The sequence below is a fragment of the Polypterus senegalus genome, chromosome 7 (assembly GCF_016835505.1).
Source record: "Polypterus senegalus isolate Bchr_013 chromosome 7, ASM1683550v1, whole genome shotgun sequence".
NCBI lineage: Eukaryota > Metazoa > Chordata > Cladistia > Polypteriformes > Polypteridae > Polypterus > Polypterus senegalus.
Genome location: NC_053160.1, coordinates 86800664 through 86824105, shown reverse-complemented (window position 1 = coordinate 86824105; position 23442 = coordinate 86800664).

Sequence of the window (23442 nt, the reverse complement as noted above, 5' to 3'; positions counted from 1 at the left end):
ACAGCAACGTACTAAATTGGAAGGTGGTCTATGCATGCGTGGAATTCGCAGACAAACAAAGATCAAGATCTAAATGAAGATCTCTTTAGTTAATTTAAAGCACAATTTATTTAGTTTGAATGTCTGTGTTTTGAGGTGTGACTGTCATACTACAGTCTTCAGTAGTATAAGCCTGGAGAAGATTCTTAATGCAATGCCTATATTTTTGCTGTCTCTCTAGTGCCACCTAGTGCTTCTTCTAATTCATTCGCGGACAAATAAAGATCAAGATCCAAATGAAGATTATATATAGACTAGCAAAATACCCGCACTTCGCAGCGGCGAAGTACTGCATTAAAATTTTTATTAAGAAGAAAATTTTACCTTTTTTAACTGAGGGAAAATATGCCAATTATTATTTGTTAAGGATCTCTTTGTATACCATGTTGTCAGTTTGGCCCTCCGGTTGTAACATGACCAAGCTGTGCGCTGAGCTTACTCTTGAGCATGCAACTTACAGTTGGCCATGTGAAAAGTAATCTTGTCTCAAATCTCACAGCTTGGATTGCTGCTGTCATAATCGGTTTGAGTTTCATGGTTTGTTTCAATTATGACAGTATTTGCAGGATTTGTTGTATTGAAGTGACATTCGGCATCTGTCAAGCGTTGTAAGCACACAACCGGTTTCAGCAATAAAATCACATCCAGCTTTTGAAAGTTTAAACATTCATAAACATCAAAGTGTCCACTACTGAAATCGTCACATGTGAATCTAAGATGTTTAAGAGGCATTGGCGGTTGTCCAAAGGTGTAAAATATTTGACCATTTCGGTACATTTGAAAGCGACAACCGAACAATTCAGCGGCAGCCATCAACTCACATGCAGAACCATAGGTGAAGGGCTTAAGCATTTCACTCTTATAATGCCCCTGTGTAGTATAATTATCTCCTGTACCGTCATCCGTCCAGACATTGAACCTGTCCCAGTCATTCAATACATAAGACACAATGTTCCTCTGGATATCAAGAGTGAGCCTGATATGGCCGTGCAATATGTAACAAAGAGAATGGAAAAGGTAGGTGGTATCTCCGGGCATGTAAACCACTCGGTAAGTGATAGTTCTTTGATCGATAGTGATCATCTCGATAGACATGATAATGGGGGTTGGAATGATAAAGGAAATGGGTACCTGAGCAATGTAAAGTAAGTGTAAAATACCTATACAATAATTATAATTGTAATAAACAAACAATAAAACAACGGAGAAGCCGTGGATTAAATAAAAAGGCTGTAGTTATCAGTAGGGAGACATGAATCGCGTGGCAAAGCAAGGAAGGGAATGTAGAGACTGGAGCAACGGACGGCCTTATATAAGCAGGCAGGCAGCCAACAATGTGGGATGCGTTGGGATGAGAGACCCAACGCCGCCTCACACGGTGACCGAGCTGCAGGCTATGGACGTATATATGTACATAAGTAGGATTCAGTTAGTGTTGGGAACCCGTGTACCAAATTTCTTGAAGATGGGCCCATAAGTAACAAAGACTGTTGAAAAGTTCAATATGGCGGCCGACAGTGGCATCATACCACTGAAATAAGTACGTACATTGGTTTCGGTTAGTGCAGGGAAGCCGCCTACCAAATTTCGAGAAGATGGGGCCATAAATAAGAAAGTTCAACATTGCGGACGTTGTTGACCGTTATGACCATTACACATAGAATTTCGAAATGAAACCTGCTTAACTTTTGTAAGTAAGCTGTAAGGAATGAGCCTGCCAAATTTCAGCCTTCTACCTATACGGGAAGTTGGAGAATTAGTGATGTTGGAAAATTCAATATGGCGGCTGACAGTGGCATCATACCACCGAAATAAGTACGTACATTGGCTTCGGTTAGCCCAGGGAAGCCACCTACCAAATTTCGTGAAGATGGGGCCGTAAATAAGAAAGTTCAACATGGCGGACGTTGTTGACCGTTATGACCGTTACACGTAGAATTTCAAAATGAAACCTTAATTGTTGTAAGTAAGCTGTAAGGAATGGGCCTGCCAAATTTCAGCCTTCTACCTACACAGGAAGTTGGAGAATTAGTGACGTTGGAAAGTTCACAATGGCGGCCGACAGTGGTGTCATACCAACGAAATAAGTACAGACATCGGTTTCCGTTAAAAGTTCAATATGGCGGCCGACAGTGGCGTCATACCACCGAAATAAGTATGTACATTGGGTTTGGTTAGCGCAGGTAAGCCGCCTACCAAATTTCGTGAAGATGGGGCCATAAATAAGAAAGTTCAATATGGCGGACGTTGTTGATCGTTATGACCGTTACGCATAGAATTTCGAAATGAAACCTGCTTAACTTTTGTAAGTAAGCTGTAAGGAATGGGCCTGCCAAATTTCAGCCTTCTACCTACACGGGAAGTTGGAGAATTAGTGACGTTTGGAAAATTCAATATGGCGGCCAACAGTGGTGTCATACCATTAAAATAAGTACGTAAATCGGTTTTGGTTAGCGCAGGGAAGCCACCTACCAAATTTCGTGAAGATGGGGTCAGCCTTCTACCTACACGGTAAGTTTGAAAATTGGTGACGTTGGGAAGTTCAATATGGCGGCCGACAGTGGCGTCATACCATCGAAATAAGTAAGTACATCGGTTTCGGTTAGCGCAGGGAAGCCTCCTACCAAATTTCATGAAGATGGGGCCATAAATAAGAAACATTATCGAACATTATCGACCGTTATGACCGTTACGTGTAGAATTTCGAAATGAAACCTGCTTAACTTTTGTAAGTAAGCTGTAAGGAATAAGCCTGCCAAATTTCAGCTTTCTACCTACATGGGAAGCTGGAGAATTAGTGATGAGTCAGTCAGTCAGTCATTGAGGGCTTTGCCTTTTATTATTATAGATATATATAGAGATATTTTTTACAGGCTCGAAGCCCCGACGAGCGCTGGAGCCAACGTCGCTTGGGACCTGCCCTCCTGGAACGGGCCACTCCGTGGGAGGGTACCCCGCGGGGAGGGCAATGGTGACCCAGCTGGTGGGGACGGTGGGGGCGAGAGTGGCACAGACCAGAGGGGCACGTTTGCGTCGGAGGGGGTGCCAAAATGAAATGTCCCAGGGTGCCGTGTTGGACCCTGGGGTCATAGTAGGACCCTCTCTGGGGACGTGCTGCCCTTTCGGGTAGTGTCGCTCGGACCCACGTGTCTTCGCTAGCGGTGGGGCACTGCCCAGGAGGACCAGAGGAGGGCTTGTGCCTCCTCCAGACCGAGAGGGGGCATCCGTCCTGGTTATTTTGAGGCCTCAGGTAGAGGGCTTGAAAGCCCAGCCCTGTAGGGACCCGTGGCCACTGCCAGGCGGCGCCCCAGTGCCTGATTATCCCGGGAGCCCGGCACTTCCGCCACACCAGGAAGTGCCGGGGGGAAGACGACAGGGGACACTTCTGCCACACGGGGGTGTGTCCGCGGGAGATTGCCAGGAAGCAGCTGGAGCCCATCCGGGTTCCTATAAAAGGGGCCGCCTCCCTCCAGTCATTAGCGGAAGTCGGGTGGAAGAGGACGGAGCTGGAGTGAGGACTGGAGGCGGCCAGGATAAAGAGAGGCACAGGACTGTGTGGCCTGGATATTGGGGGAATCAGTGCTCGAAGCACTGGGGTTTGTGACTGCACTAATTTGTAAATATTGTACAAATAAACGTGTGTTGGGTGGAACTATGTTGTCCGTCTGTGTGTGTCCGGGCCAGCGTTCACAATATATATATATATACTGTATCAGAGTATCAGAGGTGGGTAGTAACGAGTTACATTTACTCCATTATATATACTTGAGTAGCTTTTTTAAAAAAATGTACTTCTAAGAGTAGTTTTACTGCACCATACTTTTTACTTTTACTTGAGTACATTTGTGAAGAAGAATCGCTACTCTTACTCCGCTACATTGGGCAACACTCAAATCCTTTTTTTCCATTAGATAAAGTCTAACAGACAATTTTCAATCTGCTCTGTGTAGCGTAGGCTGTCAAGTTGCAAACACGCCTTCCATTGCGTCTCCAACTCTGATGTGAGGTTTTGGATGTTCCCCAAATCAAGGCACTGCAGCTTTGAGGACAGATGTTGCATTTTTCGTTTGAAAGCATTAACTAAGCTAATAATATTGACCATGGTTTTCTCTTTTCCTTGCAGCTGTAAATTAAGCTCATTCAACATGTTGGTCAGATTGGAAAAAAATGCCAAGTCTAGCGGCCATTGATCGTTATTAAGTTGCTTGTATTCTGCATGTTTAATGACAAGGAGAAACTCCTTTTTCTCCAGCCAGGGGTCTTGAAATCTCAGCAGGAATTTCTCCCTAGCCATTTGCCTCAACGAAGGCATCTTTTATCATCTCTCGATCTTGGAAGAACTTCTTATGCTTAATGATCGAGTGACTCACCCGGAACGATGCTTCGGAGTGAAAAATGATGGCTGTCCGATTAACTGCAATTTTATTTCCCCCGCCTTTCTCTTTCTCAGATCTCTTTTCGGAAGGAAGTCAGTTTCATAGTTTTTATGAACAGTTCGGAAGTGCCTTTCCACATTTTCATTCTTTGGAATCGAAATGATAGATTGACAGATCAGACAAACGCACTTCGATGGTGACATTGTGAGAGAAAAAAATCCTCTTCCAATTCCACATCTAGTCCATAAACAACATTTTTTTTTAAATCCCTTCTTTAGTCGATATAAATTGGAAGGCTAACAAGATCACTTAGATAGCCAGAGTTTTGCAGTAGCTCACACGTTTGATCATGCTTGCGGGATGACCAGTGTGTTAGAAGAAAAGAGATCTCAGACTGGCCGCCCTGTATGTCAATCAAGTGGCAAATGCCATAGGGAGGATATATGATAGACTAACATTTAAAAAAAAATTTTTTTGAATGCAACGCGATCTACTTGCACTACCTTTCCAATCTACCAGTAGATCGCAATCGACGTATTGAGCACCCCTGGCATAAGTATTCAAGTCAGCATTTAGTAGGTCCACCTTTGGCAGCTATGATAGCATTTTGTCTGCGTACCAGGTCTCCATCAGCTTTGCACATCTGGACAGTACACTTTCTCTCCATCATCCTTCTTTGCAAAACTGCTTAAGCTCTGTCAGGTTGCATTGAGATCCTGAGTGAACAGCATTTATCAAGTCCAGTTGGATTGAGATCTGGACTCTGATCACCCACTGCAGGACATTAACATTGTTGTATTTAAATCATCTCTGTGTAGTTTTGGCTTTATGCTTGAGGCTTTTGTCTTCTCTCAAGGAGCAGATTTCTTGCAGACTCCATCATGTTTTATTACAGGATTTCCCTGTATTTTGCTGCATTCAATTTATCCTCTTACCCTCACAAACCTTCCAGTGCCTGTTGAGAAGAAACATTCCTTCAGCATAATGCTGCCATCACCAGGCATGATATTGGGGATTGTGTGTCTTTGATAATGTCTAGTGTTTGGCTAACACCTAACATGATGTTTAGTCTGACAGTGGTAATCCCATGGTTTGGTCTCATCAGTCCATAGAACCTTCTTCTGGCTGACTTTTGAATCTCCCATGCACCTTCAGTCAAACTCTGTTTGTGTGTGTGTGTGTTTTTTAAGAGTGACTTTCTCTTTCCCATCCTTCCATAAAGCTGAAACTGGCAAAGCACCAGGGCAACAGTGGTTATCAGCACAACCCCTCCAATCTGAGCCACTGTAATCTTTTTCATAGAGTTCATAGGTCTTTTAATGGCCTTCCTCACTAGTTGTATTCTTACACGATCACTCAGTTTTTGTGGATCCCTTTCTCTCAGCAGATTTACAGCTCTCTCAAACTATTTCCATTACTTAATCATTGATATAACTGGACTCCAAGGGATGCTCAGTGATTTGGAAACTTTCACAGCTTTTCAGTCACCTTTTCACTAAGTTGCTTAAAGTGTTCTTTGTCTCTGTTGTGTAGTTTGGGTCACAATTCTGCATCACCACAAGCTGGACCTTCCACTTAAAGGTACATTTATATTTCAATCAAATGAACCCTCAACTAGAATCAGGGGATCTCCATTTAACTAATTATGCAACTTCTAAAATCAATTGGCTGCACCAGTAAAGAATTAGATCTGTCATATGAAATGTTAGGAATACTTTTGCTGTCAATTATATTTGTAATTGATTTTCATCACTTTGTAGAGAGTCTTTTTCTGTTGATCAGTGTCAAAAAAGCCAAATTAAATCCACTGTGATTCAATGTTGCATAACAATAAAGTGTGAAAACTTGTAACAGGGTGATATGTATATTGTATATTGTGATGAATGGCCAGGGCCCATGCATGGCTGGGACGCCCCTGCATCGTATGGACCAGGGGAGCAAGCATGAGAAACACAACATTTTCCCCTGGACACTAGATGGCAGCCTCCCTGGGTTGCAACGGTGCCTCGGACTCCCCCAGGACTTCATGGGGTTGGAGTTTTGTGAAGCCCTGTTGGGTTCCACTGGAGCTGCTGGATCCTTCTGGGCACTAGTTTCGCCACACCTGGAAGTGCAGCCGGATGTCGGCAATCAAGCACCTGGAGCAGTTCCGGGTGCCCAATAAAAGAACCCAGCAACCACAATTCAGCAGCCAGAGTCGGGTGGAGGAGGACGAGGTTGCCTGGGAGGAGTGGTGGTGCAAGAGAAGAAAGTGTGTGGTGTGTTGGTGCATTGGGGACTGTGTTGTTGCTGGAGGACACGGAGAAGACGCCAGTGTGAATCTGGGTCGGGTCGGGCACATACATAGTGCCTTTTTACAATATGTATATGCATATATATATATGTGTGTGTGTATATATATATATAAAAAACTGCTCAAAAAAATTAAAGGAACACTTTAAAAACACATCAGATCTCAATGGGAAAAAGAAATCCTCCTGGTTATCTATACTGATATAGACTGGGTAATGTGTTAGGAACGAAAGGATGCCACATCGTTTGATGGAAATGAAAATGATCAACCTACAGAGCCCTGAATTCAAAGACGCCCCAAAAATCAGAGTGAAAAAATTATGTGGCAGGATAGTCCATTTTGCCAAAATTTAATTGCAGCAACTCAAAATTGTACGCAGCACTTTGTATGGCCCCTGTGTTCTTGCATACATGCCTGACAACATCGGTGCATGCTTCTAATGAGATGACAGATGGTGTTGTGGGGGATCTCCTCCCAGATCTGGACCAGGGCATCACTGAGCTCCTGGACAGTCTGAGGTGCAACCTGGTGGCATTGGATGGACCAAAACATAATGTCCCAGAGGTGTTCTATTGGATTTAGGTCAGGAAAGTGTGGTGGCCAGTCAATGGTATCAATTCCTTCATCCTCCAGGAACTGCCTGCATACTCTCACCACATGAGGCCAGGAATTGTCGTGCACCAGGAGCCACTGTACCAGCATAGGGTCTGACAATGGGTCCAAGGATTTCATCCTGATACCTAATGGCAGCCAAGGTGCCTTTGTCAAGCCTGTAGCAGTCTGCGTGACCCTCCATGGATATGCCTCCCCAGACAATCATTAACCCACCACCAAACTGCTCATGCTGAATGATGTTACAGGCAGCATAATGTTCTCCATGGCTTCTCCAGACCCTTTCACTTCTGTCACGTGCTCAGGGTGAACCTGCTCTCATCTGTAAAGCACAGGGCACCAGTGGTGCATCTGCCAATTCTGGTATTCTATGGCGAATGCCAATCGAGCTGCATGCTGCTGGGCAGTGAGCTCAGGGCCCATTAGAGGACATGGGGCCCTTGGGTCACCCTCATGAAGTTTTCTGGTTGTTTGGTCAGAGACATTCACACCAGTGGCCTGCTGGAGGTCATTTTGTAAGGCTCTGGCAGTGCTCATCCTGTTCCTCCTTGCCCAAAGGAGCAGATACTGGTCCTGCTGATGGGTTATGGACCTTCTATGGCCATGTCCAGCTCTCCTAGAGTAACTGCTTGTCTCCTAGAATCTCCTCCATGCCCTTGAGACTGTGCAGGGAGACACAGCAAACCTTCTGGCAATGACACGTATTGATGTGCCATCCTGGAGAAGTTGGACTACCTGTGCAACCTCTGTAGGGTCCAGGTATCGCCTCATGCTACCAGTAGTGACACTGACTGTAGCCAAATGCAAAACTAGTGAAGAAACAGTCAGAAAAGATGAGGAGGGAAAATGTCAGTGGCCTCCACCTGTTAAACCATTCCTGTTTTGGGTGTCATCTCATTGTTGCCCCTCTAGTGCATCTGTTGTTAATTTAATTAACACCACAGCAGCTGAAACTGATTAACAACCCCCTCTGCTACTTAAGTGACCAGATTAATATCCCATAAGTTTCATTGACTTTATGCTATACTCTGATTAAAAAGTGTTCCTTTAATTCTTTTGAGCAGTATATATATATATATATATATATATATATATATATATATATATATATATATATATATATACTGTATATATGTGTGTATATATATATATATGTATATGTATATAACATATACATTGTTTTGGAATGTTTTGTTGAGTATATAATTTTTGAAGTAAAGGTTTATATCATAGCATTTTCTGTTGCCTTATCCTTTTACTTTCAGTTGACTTGCAACTAGCTCATTTATGCTTGTCACAGACCATGTTCTGAAAAAAAACACAACACAAAGATAGAGTTGCCATAAAGTCCCAAATGTAATAACCTTCATCATGCACTTGACTGGCTTAAATATTCGTTCTGATGCATTAGTATATGTTGCTAAGCCTGGAGGAATCTTCTGCTTGAACACATCTTTTCATAGACTCTCATTTTCTATTATGTCACTTTGTGTGAATTGTCTTTTATTTATAGTGTTCTGCATGCAGAATTAATCAAGTTTATAGGGTAAGTTCATAAAATATAGTACTTAGAAAATGTATGTATAAATACTATATCTATATAGTCCCTAGATGGATGGAACCTAAGAAATATGTTTTCCAAATAAAGAAAGGAGAAAATGTATATTAATCTGGCCTCAGACCAAAGGATGCATAGAGGGAACGAGCATGCTGAAAAAGTAGGAACATTTGAGATCATTGATTTTATGCATTGTTTTATATAGGTTCATGCCATATTAAGTAGGGCATATAGACAATTGTAAACTCTCCTAGCTATTACTCCCACTTTATTCATTTAAACTCAAAACCAGAGAAACATATTGTACCAGCCCCTGAAGGTTCTTTGACATCTGGCAGTGGATGACATGATTACAACTTTTATATGAGTAAGCACTGACAAAGCCACAGATGCAAACAATATTCTTGGATGTGTCTTCAAAACCTGTATAGACCACCTGGCTGCTATCATCACTGACGTCTGAAGCATTTATTTGCTCTCGTCTGCTGCTCCTCATGGAACAAAGAATCCTCTGATTACATCAGCGCCTAAGAATGGCAAAATGATGCAATAAAACTACCGACGTTAGATGACTTTTCCCACACATTTCATTTCCTTCAAATTGATATCTAATCTCATTGACCAGAGGCTTGGCAACAGGCAGGCTTAGCCCAAATGCACAATTAGTAATCAGGAAGACTCATTGGTACAGTGATAATGCTGCTGCTTTGCAGTAAGGAAATCATGAGCACTTTGATTATTGACAAAAGCACTATATAAATGTAAAGAGTTATTATTATTATTATTATTGGCAGTTCTACTATCAGGCTTTTCATAAAATTTGACATGTCTTCAATATTTGTGTTTTCTTAAATGTATGGCAATCTCATATAGCAGTTGTGTAAGCCAGAAACTAAATTCAAATCTGTTAATGATAGTATGTACCATGGTGAGAAAAAGTGTTCAGCAGTCACAAACACATAATGCACAGTGGTCATTGCCTCACAAACGTAGTCACACACGTGCAAGTAGGAGGAAGCTGTATGGACCAAGTGAGGGTAATTCCACGCCAGGCCAGGGATGCACAAAACCTTCTTCCGTTATCTCTACAAACCAAACATGGGAAAACCTGTCTGACTCATCTCTAAAGAAAAACGCCACTTCCGGTCACAACGTCAGAAGGTGGTGACTTCCGGTTACCATACATCACTTCCAATCTTGGCATTTAAAGTCGCCATCTTATCAACTAGTCATCAGTTCTTGTCTGGACTCCATCAAAGACACTACTGTCTTACTCTCAAAACCCATTGCAGCCAGGGATAATATATGGGTGGCTACCCCAAACCTTTCTAAGTGTGTCGAGTCTGGTCATTTCATAGTAGACATTATATTCAAGGATCACAATCACCAGACATCATGAACTTTTTGCTTTCCTTCTCTCTGGCAAGCAGTAAAGCCCAGGCCAAAAAACAATTTTTTCTCAAGAAATGGTAATTTTCAGTGATATCTGGTAATACACCACCATGGCATAGTAGACATTGTATTGTATTTATTCATACATTTAAAATACATTTTAAATAAATTTAATTTTTGGAGTCATAACTCCTTCATTCATAAGGATCACAATTCTTCTCTGGATTCTACATTATTTGTTTAATGTCTATTTGTTCAAGGGATTTGCTTGTTTGGAGTCACTTTTACACGAAGTGCACTACTTGCACTCAGATCTACATGAGAAATAATTCAGAATGATAGAACAAAGTTATAATTTTTTTTCCAGAAAACTGTTCACTTTAGCATTTCCACGTATCACCGCCCATTCCATCCCATCAACTGCCCAGTGTTTTCTTGATTAGTACATTTTCCTGTATGCTGTCATTGGTTGTTGGTGTGGGTTATGTAATAATTGCACATTTGTTAGTTTTATATTTGTCTATGTAAATAGTTTATTTAATATATTTTTTGTTGATTATTTAATCTCAATGTGGCATGTAGGAGGTGTGTGGTGGTGTCCTGGATTCCCTATTTAAAATATGAAAATGCTGTTTTTTTTAATCACATGACTTTGAGACTATCACAGCCTCTTCTCTGTAATACTTTCAGTATATAATTACTATATTATTTATTTTTGCCAGTGCACCTTTGTTTATGAGGGATCATGTCAGTTAGCTTCCACCTGAGTTGTACCTGCGCAATAAATAAAATTTAACTAACTAAATCTTCACTCTAGTACAGTGAATCCCAATATTTTTTCTATGGCAGCACACTTTTTTTATCCTCAAAAATCTCAAAGCACACTGCTATTCTACTAACCACAGAAGCATTAAATCTCATACATGTGCTCAACTACTGTAAAAATACGGAATAAAGCAATCCAGTTATTGGCATTTGCAGGCACAGTACATAGTGAGCACTTTGGACACATCTCTCAGCTGTTTCGTCCCTTTGCCTGCTCCTGTCTGCCTCACTCCACTGACCTGGGATTACAGGCAACTCTTGTGCCCACTACTCCCAGTCTCTGTGAGACCATATCCCTATGCAGATGGACTCTAACAGCCAAGAGAAGTGTCTGAAGTGCTCTCTAAGTGCTGTGTCTGCAAAATGGTGATAACACAGCTACGTTTATGCCAGCTTCTCCAGGAAGTCCCGTCCTCCTTCATGGAGTGTGTCCCTCTCAGGTCCGGACTCTATAACGTCCATGGCACACCTGGATAGTGCTCACAGTTCACCACTGCTCCACGGTACACCAGTTGAAAAACATTGCTCAAGTATTACAAAATACTGTCTTCTGTTTGTATAATTAATGGTGTCTTAAAAATTATATCGTCATCATATGTAAATACGCGTTTTATAAAGTGGTGCAGGTTGTGCAATATTATAACTGTAGTGCAAGTTTACAGTACTTATAAGTACAAACAGTTCTACAAGGAGCACTTGATGGACTGATTGATTGTTTAAAGTTCTTGGGATGAAACTGTTTCTGAACCGCGAGGTCCGCACAGGAAAGTCTCTGAAGTGTTTTGCTGAGGCAGCATGTGCTTGATGCTGTATACCGATAATTCCCTTTTAGATCAGCTGCTGCTGTGATTCCCCTCTCAGATACAGTGATATAAATATTCCGACTGGTGCAGCGAGAGTAATATGGAAAAAGATGATCCACTGTGGCAACACCTAACGGGAGCAGTTGAAAGAAGAAAAAAAAGGTGCAGTGAGAGTAACAACGCTAAAGCAGTTATGGTATTTGGAATACTATGGCTATTCCCTGGACCATTATATCATTACAAGTTAATTACAATCAGATGCATTACACTATAAACAATATGCGGTTAGTTTCAGTGTATTTATAAAACTGCGTCAGGAAAATAAAGAGTAACCACACAGGAACATTAGCACTGCTTTGATGCTGGGTGCTGCCAGTCTGCAAAACCGAGTGGAGAACTTGCATACGATAGGGTATGAGGTACCATGGAAATGTGCGTGGCTTTATGCCAAGTGTAGGTTTTATACATCGTGATTTCTTATGCAACATTTCTGTGCGTACTCACCGTTTATGCATGAGGCCCCTGGCTGCTTCCTCAGCTCTCTTACAGGGGACGTGTCCTCATTATTAATAACCTGGTGGCGTTTTCTCTGTGGCATAGACTAGCTTGCCTAGAATCCCCTTAAGATGTGATATCTGATATACAGAGGGAATTATTAGGTCAAGGACTGATTGACATTCAAGGCCAAAAAAATGCATTTCGATTGCAGGCTTTACAAAAGCTTCTTTATAGTCACAGGCTGTTGTCTTGGACACCTTTAGATTGCTGTTTACTTCATCAAGTAAAAGCTTTACCACTGGATCAGGCCCTGTTTTTGATGGACTTTTCCCTTCTCTTCTTAGCCAATCTTTCAAAATATTAGCAGTGTCTTTTGAGATGCTTGCAACAATCGAAAACAAATCCTGAGTAAGACTCTCTCACACTGTACTGGGCCTTACAAATGCCCATACTCGGTTACCTCAAAATAGACTCTTTGTCCATGCAACAACGGATGTTGAATGCTGGGATGTTACGATAGTCAAGCATCTGGTTAATGATACACAGAGTGGCTGGATAACTGCATGTAACGTGGTGGAGGATTTGAACATGTGATCTCTGCATAATATTGAAGGAATTTTAAGACTAATAGTTTCCCAAAAATTGTTTCCCAAATAGGCTTCCAAAAAGTTGTTAAAGAACTGCTAAAAGACTATTTTGAAAACATGGATGCCCCTGAACCACTTTGTGCATTTCCAAATCTTTTAGTTACTTTAAGATTCCAAACTCAAGATGGAATACAAGAAGCGACACTAGATTTCCATACACTTGACCTGGATGCTGAAGAAGGAAAAAACTTTATAAACTGTGCATCCAGGTAGGTCAAAGGTAGCTCAGGAAGACTCTGGACACACCCTGGAGTGACAGACTGGGGTGGCTAGGGAATTACAGCCCAGTTTAGGGCAGTCTGTACAGGCCACCATTGAATTTGACTGGTGACCTGCAGTGGATGATCCTGCATGGGATCATCGCTGTAAACTCATTTGTGTGTCACATTGATCCAAGGGTTTGTGATGTGTCCTTTCTGTTCAGAAAAAGAGACAGTCTTTCATTGTTTTCTGTTTTGTTTTAGGATTCAGCCACTTTTAACTGTTCTTAATTCTATATTTAATGCTTTGGATTTGTATTGTAATGAGTCTGTATTTATTAGTGCGGTGCCTGATTTGAATGAAATTAAGAGAAACAGCAGGATTACCAAATTTTTGTTGGGCCAGGCAAAAATGGCTATTTAAGTCAAGAAAAGGAAAAATCAATAATCAAAAAGTGTTTGATCTAGGTAAAATGTTTACTAACTTAGTAAAAGTTACAGTGCTTCTTGACTATAACTTTTATAAAATGAATTTTAGCCTGCAAACTTTCATTAGCCAGTGGTGTATAAATGAAGCAGTTTGTACAATGAGAAACGAGGAGCTATTTTTTTGTTTGTAATTCCAATACTAACTTTTGAAAATTGTGATTTTTTTGAAATATCATTTTGTGGATTCATGACTGAAATAGTTGTTGCTCATTAATAAAGTATATATTTAAAAATAAAATAAAAAATCTTTCTTTCTTTCTTTCTTTCTTTCCGGTTCTTCTGTGGTGGCAAGCTACACCACTACCACCTGATCAAGGCACTATGCAGCTCCTTGAGAAGTTGGTATGAAGGCGGATGTCTCAGATGTACATGAGACCAACTTCATCAAATTCTATTATGTGACACATGAAAACTAAGGTTTGATTTAGGAACATTTATGTTAGGTAAAATGCCCAGAGGGTGCTGAGCAGACCTTTGGCCTTGGAACCCCTGAAGATTTTGTTTTTTTTTTCCTCCAACCTAACTGGAGGTTTTGTTTTGTTTTTTCTGTCTTCCCAGCCATCTGGCCTGACCTTGTTTTGTTGTTATTCATTCTTTAATATACATTACCTAATCTTAATTGTTTTCTCTTCTTGCAACTTTCTTGTATCATCTTGTAAAGCACCTTGAGCTACATTGTTGTATGAACATGTGCTGTATAAATAAATGTTGTTGTTGTTGAGTCCTGGTGGTTCCAAACTTCTTCCATTTTACAATTATTGAAGTCACTGTGCTACTGGAAAAACTCACACCTTTAAAAATGATTTTCTACCCTTGCCCTGATCTATACCTCACCTAAATTTGATTGTGATGGTCGACAGTTCCTTGGATATCAAGACTTGTTTTTTGTCCAGACATGCAGTATGAATTGTCGGACCTCACATACATCGGTGTGCGCATTTCTAAACAATGTCCAATCAATTCAGTTTGACATAATTGAACTCCTAGAGATATCTCAAGATAGTTAAAGCAAACAGGGATGCTCCTGACTGCAATTTGCAATTATGAAGAGGAGAGATTTTAATACATTTCCAAATGAATTTGCAAACCTTTCTGAAAACATGTTTCACTTTTTCATAGTGGGTCATTGAATAGAGATGGACAAAAATGAAATCTACAACACAATAAAGTATACAGAAAGTGAAGGGGTCTGAGTACTTTCTGAATCTAATGTATGATGAATGAATATTCATTTGAGTTTCTGCTATAAATGTTGAGTATTTGGTGTATGTGTATGTTAAAACAAATTTTAATACCTTCCTTGAGTGGCTGTAGTGTACTGTATAACAAACCTATCTGTGTTACCCAGTTTTGCTAAGAAAATAGTGATTCACTGGTCTTTGTACTTTGGCATGAAATTATCTCTGATTATTCTTTTTACACCAAATGAGTCAATTTGAAATGCGCCATTATATTTTCTTATAGCATTGAAAAAATGTTGAGTCTGTGTGTCAACCAAATACTAATCTTTTAATACACTCTGGTTAAGTCTTCAAAAGGTGATAATTGGATTTTTTCACCTTTGCAATACATTCCAGATGGTTCATCAGTCCATTTCAATGCACAACAATATGGACATTTAACATTGGTGAACCCTTTAAGAATTTCTTTATTAGATTCATAATCAATGTGTGAATTATATTAAACCCATGAATGCAATTTTTGAGCCAAGGCCAATTTCCTTTTTGATTCGCTTGTTGAACAGAAGTTTTTATTCCTATCAGTATGTTCTGAGGTTTGTTTAGTAACATCAGCTCTGTTAATTTCTGGATGTTTATGTGTGTATTTAGCAATGGCAACTCTTTACTTTAGGATTTTTTAGCATATTTAGTAATTGGTAGTCTGTTCACTTTAGGCTTTTTATGTGTATATGTAGCTTCTGCAAGTCTGTTCTCTTTGGGATTATTTTGCATAAACGTAAAAACTGCAAGTCTGTTTATTTTGGAATTTTTTGTGTTTATTTAGCAGCTACAAGGCTGTTCATCTCAAGGAGTTTTACATGTAGCAACATTCATTTCAGGATTTTTTGCATATATGTAGTAACTGCAAGTCTGTTCACTTTGGGATTTTATTATGTATAATTAGATGCATAATATTAAAATTGATTCCATTTGATATTGCCTTTATATCAACTGTAGTACAGTGCTTATGTTTTCCTGTTTTATTAGTACAATTTTGAAGTAATTTGGTCACATCACATAAGCAAGAGAATGTACTTGATTGTGATGCTTGATGTAACCTTGAGTTGCCTTGTAACCTTTGAGTACCTGATGTAACCTTTGAGTTCGAACAAAGTAAAGAGTAGTACTAGATTTGTAAACATTCAAAAGATTTTTGCATTAAGCTCCTGTGAAGCCCAATCTTTAAAATGGCCCACCATTTACCCTACATTTACCAAATAATACACCATTTATGTCAATTTCAAATACACTTATAAAAATTTCTGATGAATCTAACAGTTTGCAAATGGTAACTTAGAGTGAGGGATTTTGTATATCATTCATAAACATTACAACTTCATTGTAACTGTTGCCATTTGTGTTGCTATTGCTCCAAGTATCTCACTACAAAATGGACAATATGATGCAGAATTTCTAAAACTAATACATCTGTACCATATTCAAACAATGTTAGACAATAAATGAACGATTCCTATCCACCTTTTCACAAACTATACAGTGTGAATACATTATCAATTGATCAAAACCATATACAACTTGAAATAGATATTGGTTAAGGAAACAACAGTTTTGTAGCAGAATTTCCCTCCTTCCATTCACTTCCCAGCTCCATCTGCACAGCATGTGTTAATGCCATGTCTATTTCCTATCTAACATACCTCCCTTTTTTCACTTATCAGTCCACACTATTGATCAGTAGTACTGTTCATCAACACCGCAAATCATTTCTGCTGGAGACCTTTATTTATATATACTTACACACCTCAAACAGACAACTGAGCAGCTGCTACTCCTTGTCCTTGGGCTTCTGCCAGTACCGTGCAGCACATTTGCGTAGGGTACTCGGTACAGTATTACTATCAACAAATATAGACAACTAAAAAAATATGGTTTGTCAAATTTTCTTTTTCCTATAATTCCACCAAACTTCAATCAAATATGCATTTTTGAGATTTTGGGATATTTAGTTTTGCTATGTTGGGAGCAAATAAGGTTATTGTTGATGACTGAGTGAGTAAGCAATTCAGAGAATTTTGCATTTTATATATATATATTGTGGGTGCCCATGCATGATCCGAGCCCGGGCTCACCTCACTGCCATTTAGCGTCCTGGGGGAGACTAAGCCCTGTGTAAGCTGGGATATATATATATATATATATATATATATATATATATATATGTATATATATATATATATATATATATATATACTAATAAAAGGCAAAGCCCTCTCTCACTCTCTCACTCACTCACTCACTCATCACTAATTCTCCAACTTCCCATGTAGGTAGAAGGCTGAAATTTGGCAGGCTCATTCCTTACAGCTTACTTACAAAAGTTGGGATGAGATGGTCAGGGTGGTGTTTGGCACAAACTCGGCGAAACTGCGAGAGAAACTTTTAAGTGCCGGGTCTTAGCTAACATTAAATACAGCCGTGGACATCGCACGAGATGGCACCAGCACAGCTGGGAACCTTCGATGCATGTACACCGAGCAGCTCACATGAACTGACGCAGTGAACAGACAAAAAGCTACAATTCCAAAGAGTGCTGAACAAAAACCGAATTACACAACTAACAAAGCACGGTGTGAACCATAAGTTTAAATTATGTTTATAGACACACTCCCGCTGCCGTTTGTCATGCCTACGACGAGTATGGTATTTGCGAGATACAAGTTTAATGAGAAGACACGAGGTATAAACGAGACTTTGGATCACTTTGTTGCGGAGTTAAAATTGCTGTAGCAAGAAACTTTGAAGTATATATATATATATATATATATATATATATATATATATATGCCAGCAACACTCATGACAATGACAACACAATTACATTGTCAATCATGTTACTTTATTATTAAAATGTTTCCTTTTCTCTTTCATTACTTCTTTAACACAATACTTCTTCACTGCGAAGTGGGGGTATTTTTCTAGTATATACTATATATATATATATACATATATATACATACTAAGGGGCTTCACCCCCTGCTCGCTTCATTCGCCAACCCCTCCTCCCCCCCGTTGTGAAGAGCGGGGCTGAACACACCCCAAGGAGATGCGGTCGCTCCTCTGAAACACCTCTTTAATGGTGATACAATGGGAATCAAATAACAGTTGTTTTATTTACCTCCTCTTTGCTTGATCAGCTGCTGGCTTGCTGCTGCTCCCATGTGGCGTGATCTGCATTTCGTGCCGTGCTTCAAATGTTTTAAAGTTACTGCCTTGTCTTTTTTCTCCCCCAGACATCCTGAAACACTATTCAATCTCTTTTCACTGTTCCATTATTTCACAGCTTTATATTTTCTATTTGTTTGCGCTAATGCAATCTTTAGTCTATGGCTATGCGCTGTTGTGAAGAGGGGGGCTGAACGCACCCGAAGGAGACGCTGTCACTTCCCTGAAACCCCTCTTAAACAGTGATACAATGGTAAACAAATAACAGTTGTTTTTTTACCTCCTCTGCTCGATCAGCTGCTAGCTTGCTGCTGCTGCCATGCTGCGTGATCTGCATTTTATGCAGAGCTTCAAACATTTAAAAGCCTGTACAGCACCTGTCCTTTTGTCTCACTGCCTTGTCTCTCTTGTCACCCAGACATCCTCAAACACTATGCGATCTCTTTTCGCTGTTCTGTTATTTCACCAAGTAATATTTTCTGCTTTTTTGCGCTAATGCGATCTTTACTTTCATTTTATGAAACTTTCGAATTTTTCTACTTTCATTATCTCTAATCTGCTCTGTATGTGTATCACGGGACTTGCTTCCAAAGGTTGTAAGTATGACATGACTTGCCTGTCTTGCAAGACGTGAAAATGTCTCTGTCTCTCTTCCCAAGTTTTTTTTATAATAGATATGTATATGTAAAATATGTTTATATATTCTTTTTCTGTGATTTTTTTTGTTTGCCTTATTCAACTGACATTTTATCATCACTAGTGCTAGCAGCTGCTACAATTTTCCAATGCAGCTCCGATGAGCTTTACTCTACCTCGTCCACTGCCTATATCATGCGGCTTAACACCATTCACTTTGAGTTGCAAGCAACACCATCTGCACTCACTTTCACTGACTCTGCAAGAAATCCAAGCCAGGATGCTTGATGAGACTTGCCTCTGGCCATATACCGTGTTTATTGGATTTAACAGAGGTAAAGATACTGTAAGGCTGGCAAGTTTCATGTTCTGTTGCAGTCATGCATACACCCTCTGCATGAGTCCTTTTATAGAGGTCTTCTCAGGATGGTTTCATTCTTTCTTTTAGTTGGCAGATGCTATGTCCCACTGGAATTTTCACACCAAAAACACATGACTTGTACAGAGTGACCTTTCTTGTCCAGAAGGATGACAAGAGGGTACAAACCATCAAACATTTATTGAATAAAACATACAAGAGGGAAATGCACAATAACTATAACACAAAAAAAATCAAAGTAGGTTGGAAATATAAAAAATAAATAAATAAATAAAAGGGATTTCAAATAGCTCTGTGTTGACTACGGACTCCTTTCTGACTATAAGCTTTTGCAATTGTTTTTTTTTTGGTGTTTCTGCCGAGGGATATTATGGTTCCAGTTTTAAGACAGCTTAAGCTTAGAATTTAAGGAACCTCTTTAGCAGGTCTAATTCTAACAGCATCATTTTTTCAATGCTTTGACAATTCTGATGAGCTGGATCAGGCCTCCTCACAGCCTCATAGCCCCCCGTGATTGTGACTAGAGTAGTTTAGTTCTTTACCTCTTTGAGACTTTAGTCCAGAGATGCACCTGGATTCTCTTCCCGGTATAGCTTGCGCTGTGGCCATATCTTTTTTGAAGTGTGAAAAATTCCCATGTCAAATAATACAACACTCAACTTATTGTTTACAGAAAATGTTGGTTTGCAGTGGATTATATGAATATTTATATATTCAAAAATAAAAGTTTATATTTACAGTAGTTACAGTAGTTTACAGTTGTTGCAAGCTTTTTTGATTAAAAAATTACATTGTAATCTTGTTTCTAAAAATTATAAGTTGATATGTGTTCATTACTGTGCATTTTAAAATTCACAAATGCTTTTAAATGCAACATTTTTGTAAATTTGGTTAAGTCTATTCTGCTCCTTTTTCAGTTAATACTGTATAGGTGAGTGCCAGTGAAAGACTGCAGCCGCTTTGTGCAACCTTTTAACCCCACATTAGCTTTAGTAAATCTCTCTCTCTGTTTGTACACTGATAAGGGGATAGCTTTACTGGCTAACGTTCTGAGAACCAGCAATTTGATTTGGATTTTAGCTTATGCAGGTTCATGGCTTTCCATTGTTGCTGTGAAAAAAATGCAAAATTGTAGACTTCCTAACTGGCCAAAGTTTTTTCTCTAAGCAGAGCCCAGCAAGGATGCAGTTTTATCATAATTTGTTGTGAAAATGTATGTGTATTAAGAGCACCTGTATTGTATCTGTTACAAGATGTATCATAATACAAAAAACATTTCAGTAACATTACGGTTGCAATAATATGGCACACCTCCAGCTCTGTTCTCTGCATGTTGTTCTGTTTCTCCAACAGCAAACAATGTATCATTGAATTACCCTTCAAGCAATTATCTGAAGTCACATGAGAAAAACATGTCCTCATTTTAATTTTCTGAAACCACTTTTCCTGGTTAGGGTTGCAGTGGCAGCAGGCCAAGCAGGTCAGCCCAAACTTCCATAGATACAGATTTCAAGTTTTCCTGGGGAATTTTCAAATGTTTCCAAAGCCAGGCAAGAGCTTTAATCTCTCTGACATGTCCTGGGTCTGCCGCAGGGTCTCCGGCCAATGAGGCATGTCCAGAGCACCTATAGGTGCAACCACCCAGGGGCATACTTACAACATGCCCAAACAACCTCAACTGGCTCTTCTCTACTCTGAGGCTGTGTTGAATCCCTGGGCTTCTCACCCTATCACAGAATGTCAGCCCTGCTATTCTGTGAAGAAAGTTAATTTCTGCTGGTTTTACTTGCTGCTTTTAGTCATAACCCACAGTTCAAGACCATTGGTGTAGACAGGAATGTGGATTGTCTGGCAAATTAAGAATTTTGTTTTTAGGCTCAGCTCCTGCTTCATTACTACCAACTGATGCATCACCCACAGAACAGCTGATCTCATGTTCCTCTTTTCTATCACTTGAGATCAAAATCCAGAGATACCTGAACTCCTCCACTAAGGCCAGTTGTTTCCCCTTCACCTGGAGAGAAAAATACATGTTTTTGCAGAAGAGAACCTTGACTTCAGACTTGGAGGTGCTGATCCTTATCTCAGCCACTTCACACTTGGCAGCAAACTGCTCCAGTGCATGGCGAAGGTCACAGTCAGATTAGTCAAAGAGGACTACATCATCTGCATACCGCATCAATGCTACACCTAGCCTCCTCAACTGGGCACTCTTAAATTCCTGGCTGCACCTTGTTATCCTGAAGTCCAACAACCACAGTATACAAATGCAACTTAATGTCAATTATTTGGGTACGTCTGCAGGATATTTTTCCTTGAGCATGGGAAAGGCACTATATAAATAAAATGTATTATTATTATTACAGTTTATTAAATGAATGAACTACATACTAGTATATCCTGAGGTGCTGATCATGGTATCATATCATACCCAATCTATCATGTTGCAACCTCTCTTGGGTTTGAAGACTTGAAAAACTATACTGTATATTATAATTTGAGTATAAAAAACTGTAAATATTAAATGTTCTCTAAAATAACCATTAGGAATAATACATGAGGATTTGAACGTCAATACATATACTAAGGATACAAAGTTACTATATTTTAGGTCTACTTTCCACAATCAATAAAGAGTCATTATTGATGTAAGCACCTATGGTATACCACACCTGTGAGCAAACAAGCAGAAGAAGTGTCTTGTTTCATTTGGTACCTCACGATCCTCTGTCATTTGTTGAACAATGATGTTACACCGTCTGAGATGTCTTTGGCAGTTATACAGTTTTTGGAGCTGGTTAGCCAACATCACGGTGGCTGCTCTTTTTATCTAGTCAATGATCTGGCAACATAGCAATCCTGTTCTTCCATTTCTCTTTGCAGCTGGTGATATGGAAATATACCTACATGAATATTTACTGGATATTTTTATATGCAATCACACACTGGATAATTGGAATATGGTAAGCACAGAAATTATAATGTATCATTTATTTTAATTAAGCAATTGTTTTACTATTTGATTATATAACTTTTAAGACATTACTTTTTTTAAAGTAAATTGTAATCTCAACAATATGGTTTAAGCACTGTTAGGCATTGAATTTCTGAGACTTAGATAGTCAAAACACTGGAATAGAAAGTCTTACATGTAACTACTCCACTAATGTAAAATGACACCCTGAAAGCCGATGCCTAAAACTGGAGGATTAGCAATAAAGAGGCATAGTTGAAAAGCAAACCAGACAAAGATGGCAAAATGCCAATCACATGTTGGCTATTAGCTTAACGAATAATGAACATTGTGGCAGACGGCTCCCCTTCACTGTGTATTCAGGGGGAGGAGCCCTGGACGGTGCAATACCTCCCCCTGGACGCTAGATTGACGCCTCCCTGGGTTAAAACGTTGCATCAGTTTCACACAGGGCTCCATGGGAATTGGAGTTGGGTGCTACCCTGTTGGGTCCTGCAGGCACCGCCAGGGGGTGCTGCAGCTGGGTATCCTGAGCCCGTAATGGGCAGCGTATTTGCCACACCAGGAAGTGCAGCCAGAACTCGGCAATCAACCACCTGGAGCACTTCCGGGTGGACTATAAAAGGGCCCAGCAACCACCACTCAATGGCCAGAGTCGGGAGAAGGAGTAGTGGTGCAAAGGAGAAGAATGTTTTGGGTGTTTTATTTGTGCTTGGGACTGTGTTGTGCCTTTGGGGATTACGGGGAAGATGCGCCCCCCAGGTGAAGAAAAATAAAAGTTTATTTATTTTTATACGTGCCTCCGGTGTGAGTCTATAGCGCCTTTCTTACAACATGTATAGATATAAATTAATATGTGGCCATCACTAAAGGTGGCAAAATGCCATTAGGTGTTATGCATTAGCATAGCAGGTGTGTCAAGGTATCTTATCTATGTTAAGCTATGTATAAAAATGTCTTAATTACCAGGAGCAGTGGCTTCCACCATTGACAGAGCACAGCTGCTTACTATCCTTAATAAATGTCTACTCTGAAACCAGAAACCTTTTGGATGATTTCCTGGCTTGAATATTATTGGTTTGAGATTACTTAAGTTTAAACTGCCTCTCTTGCTTTTATCTGTGCATTTACCTGCCTACCAAATTGTCACCTGCCTTACCTCTGTCGCTTCTGTGCAGTTGCTTGCTATTAACCAAGTGATAGCTGTGTGACTCTGTCGTACGCTACAGTTCTATACCTCAAATATTTGGCTTTCACCCTGACATGTCCCCAAATGAAGGTTTTAACATTTTCCTTAATTGGAAGACAGCCTTGTGTT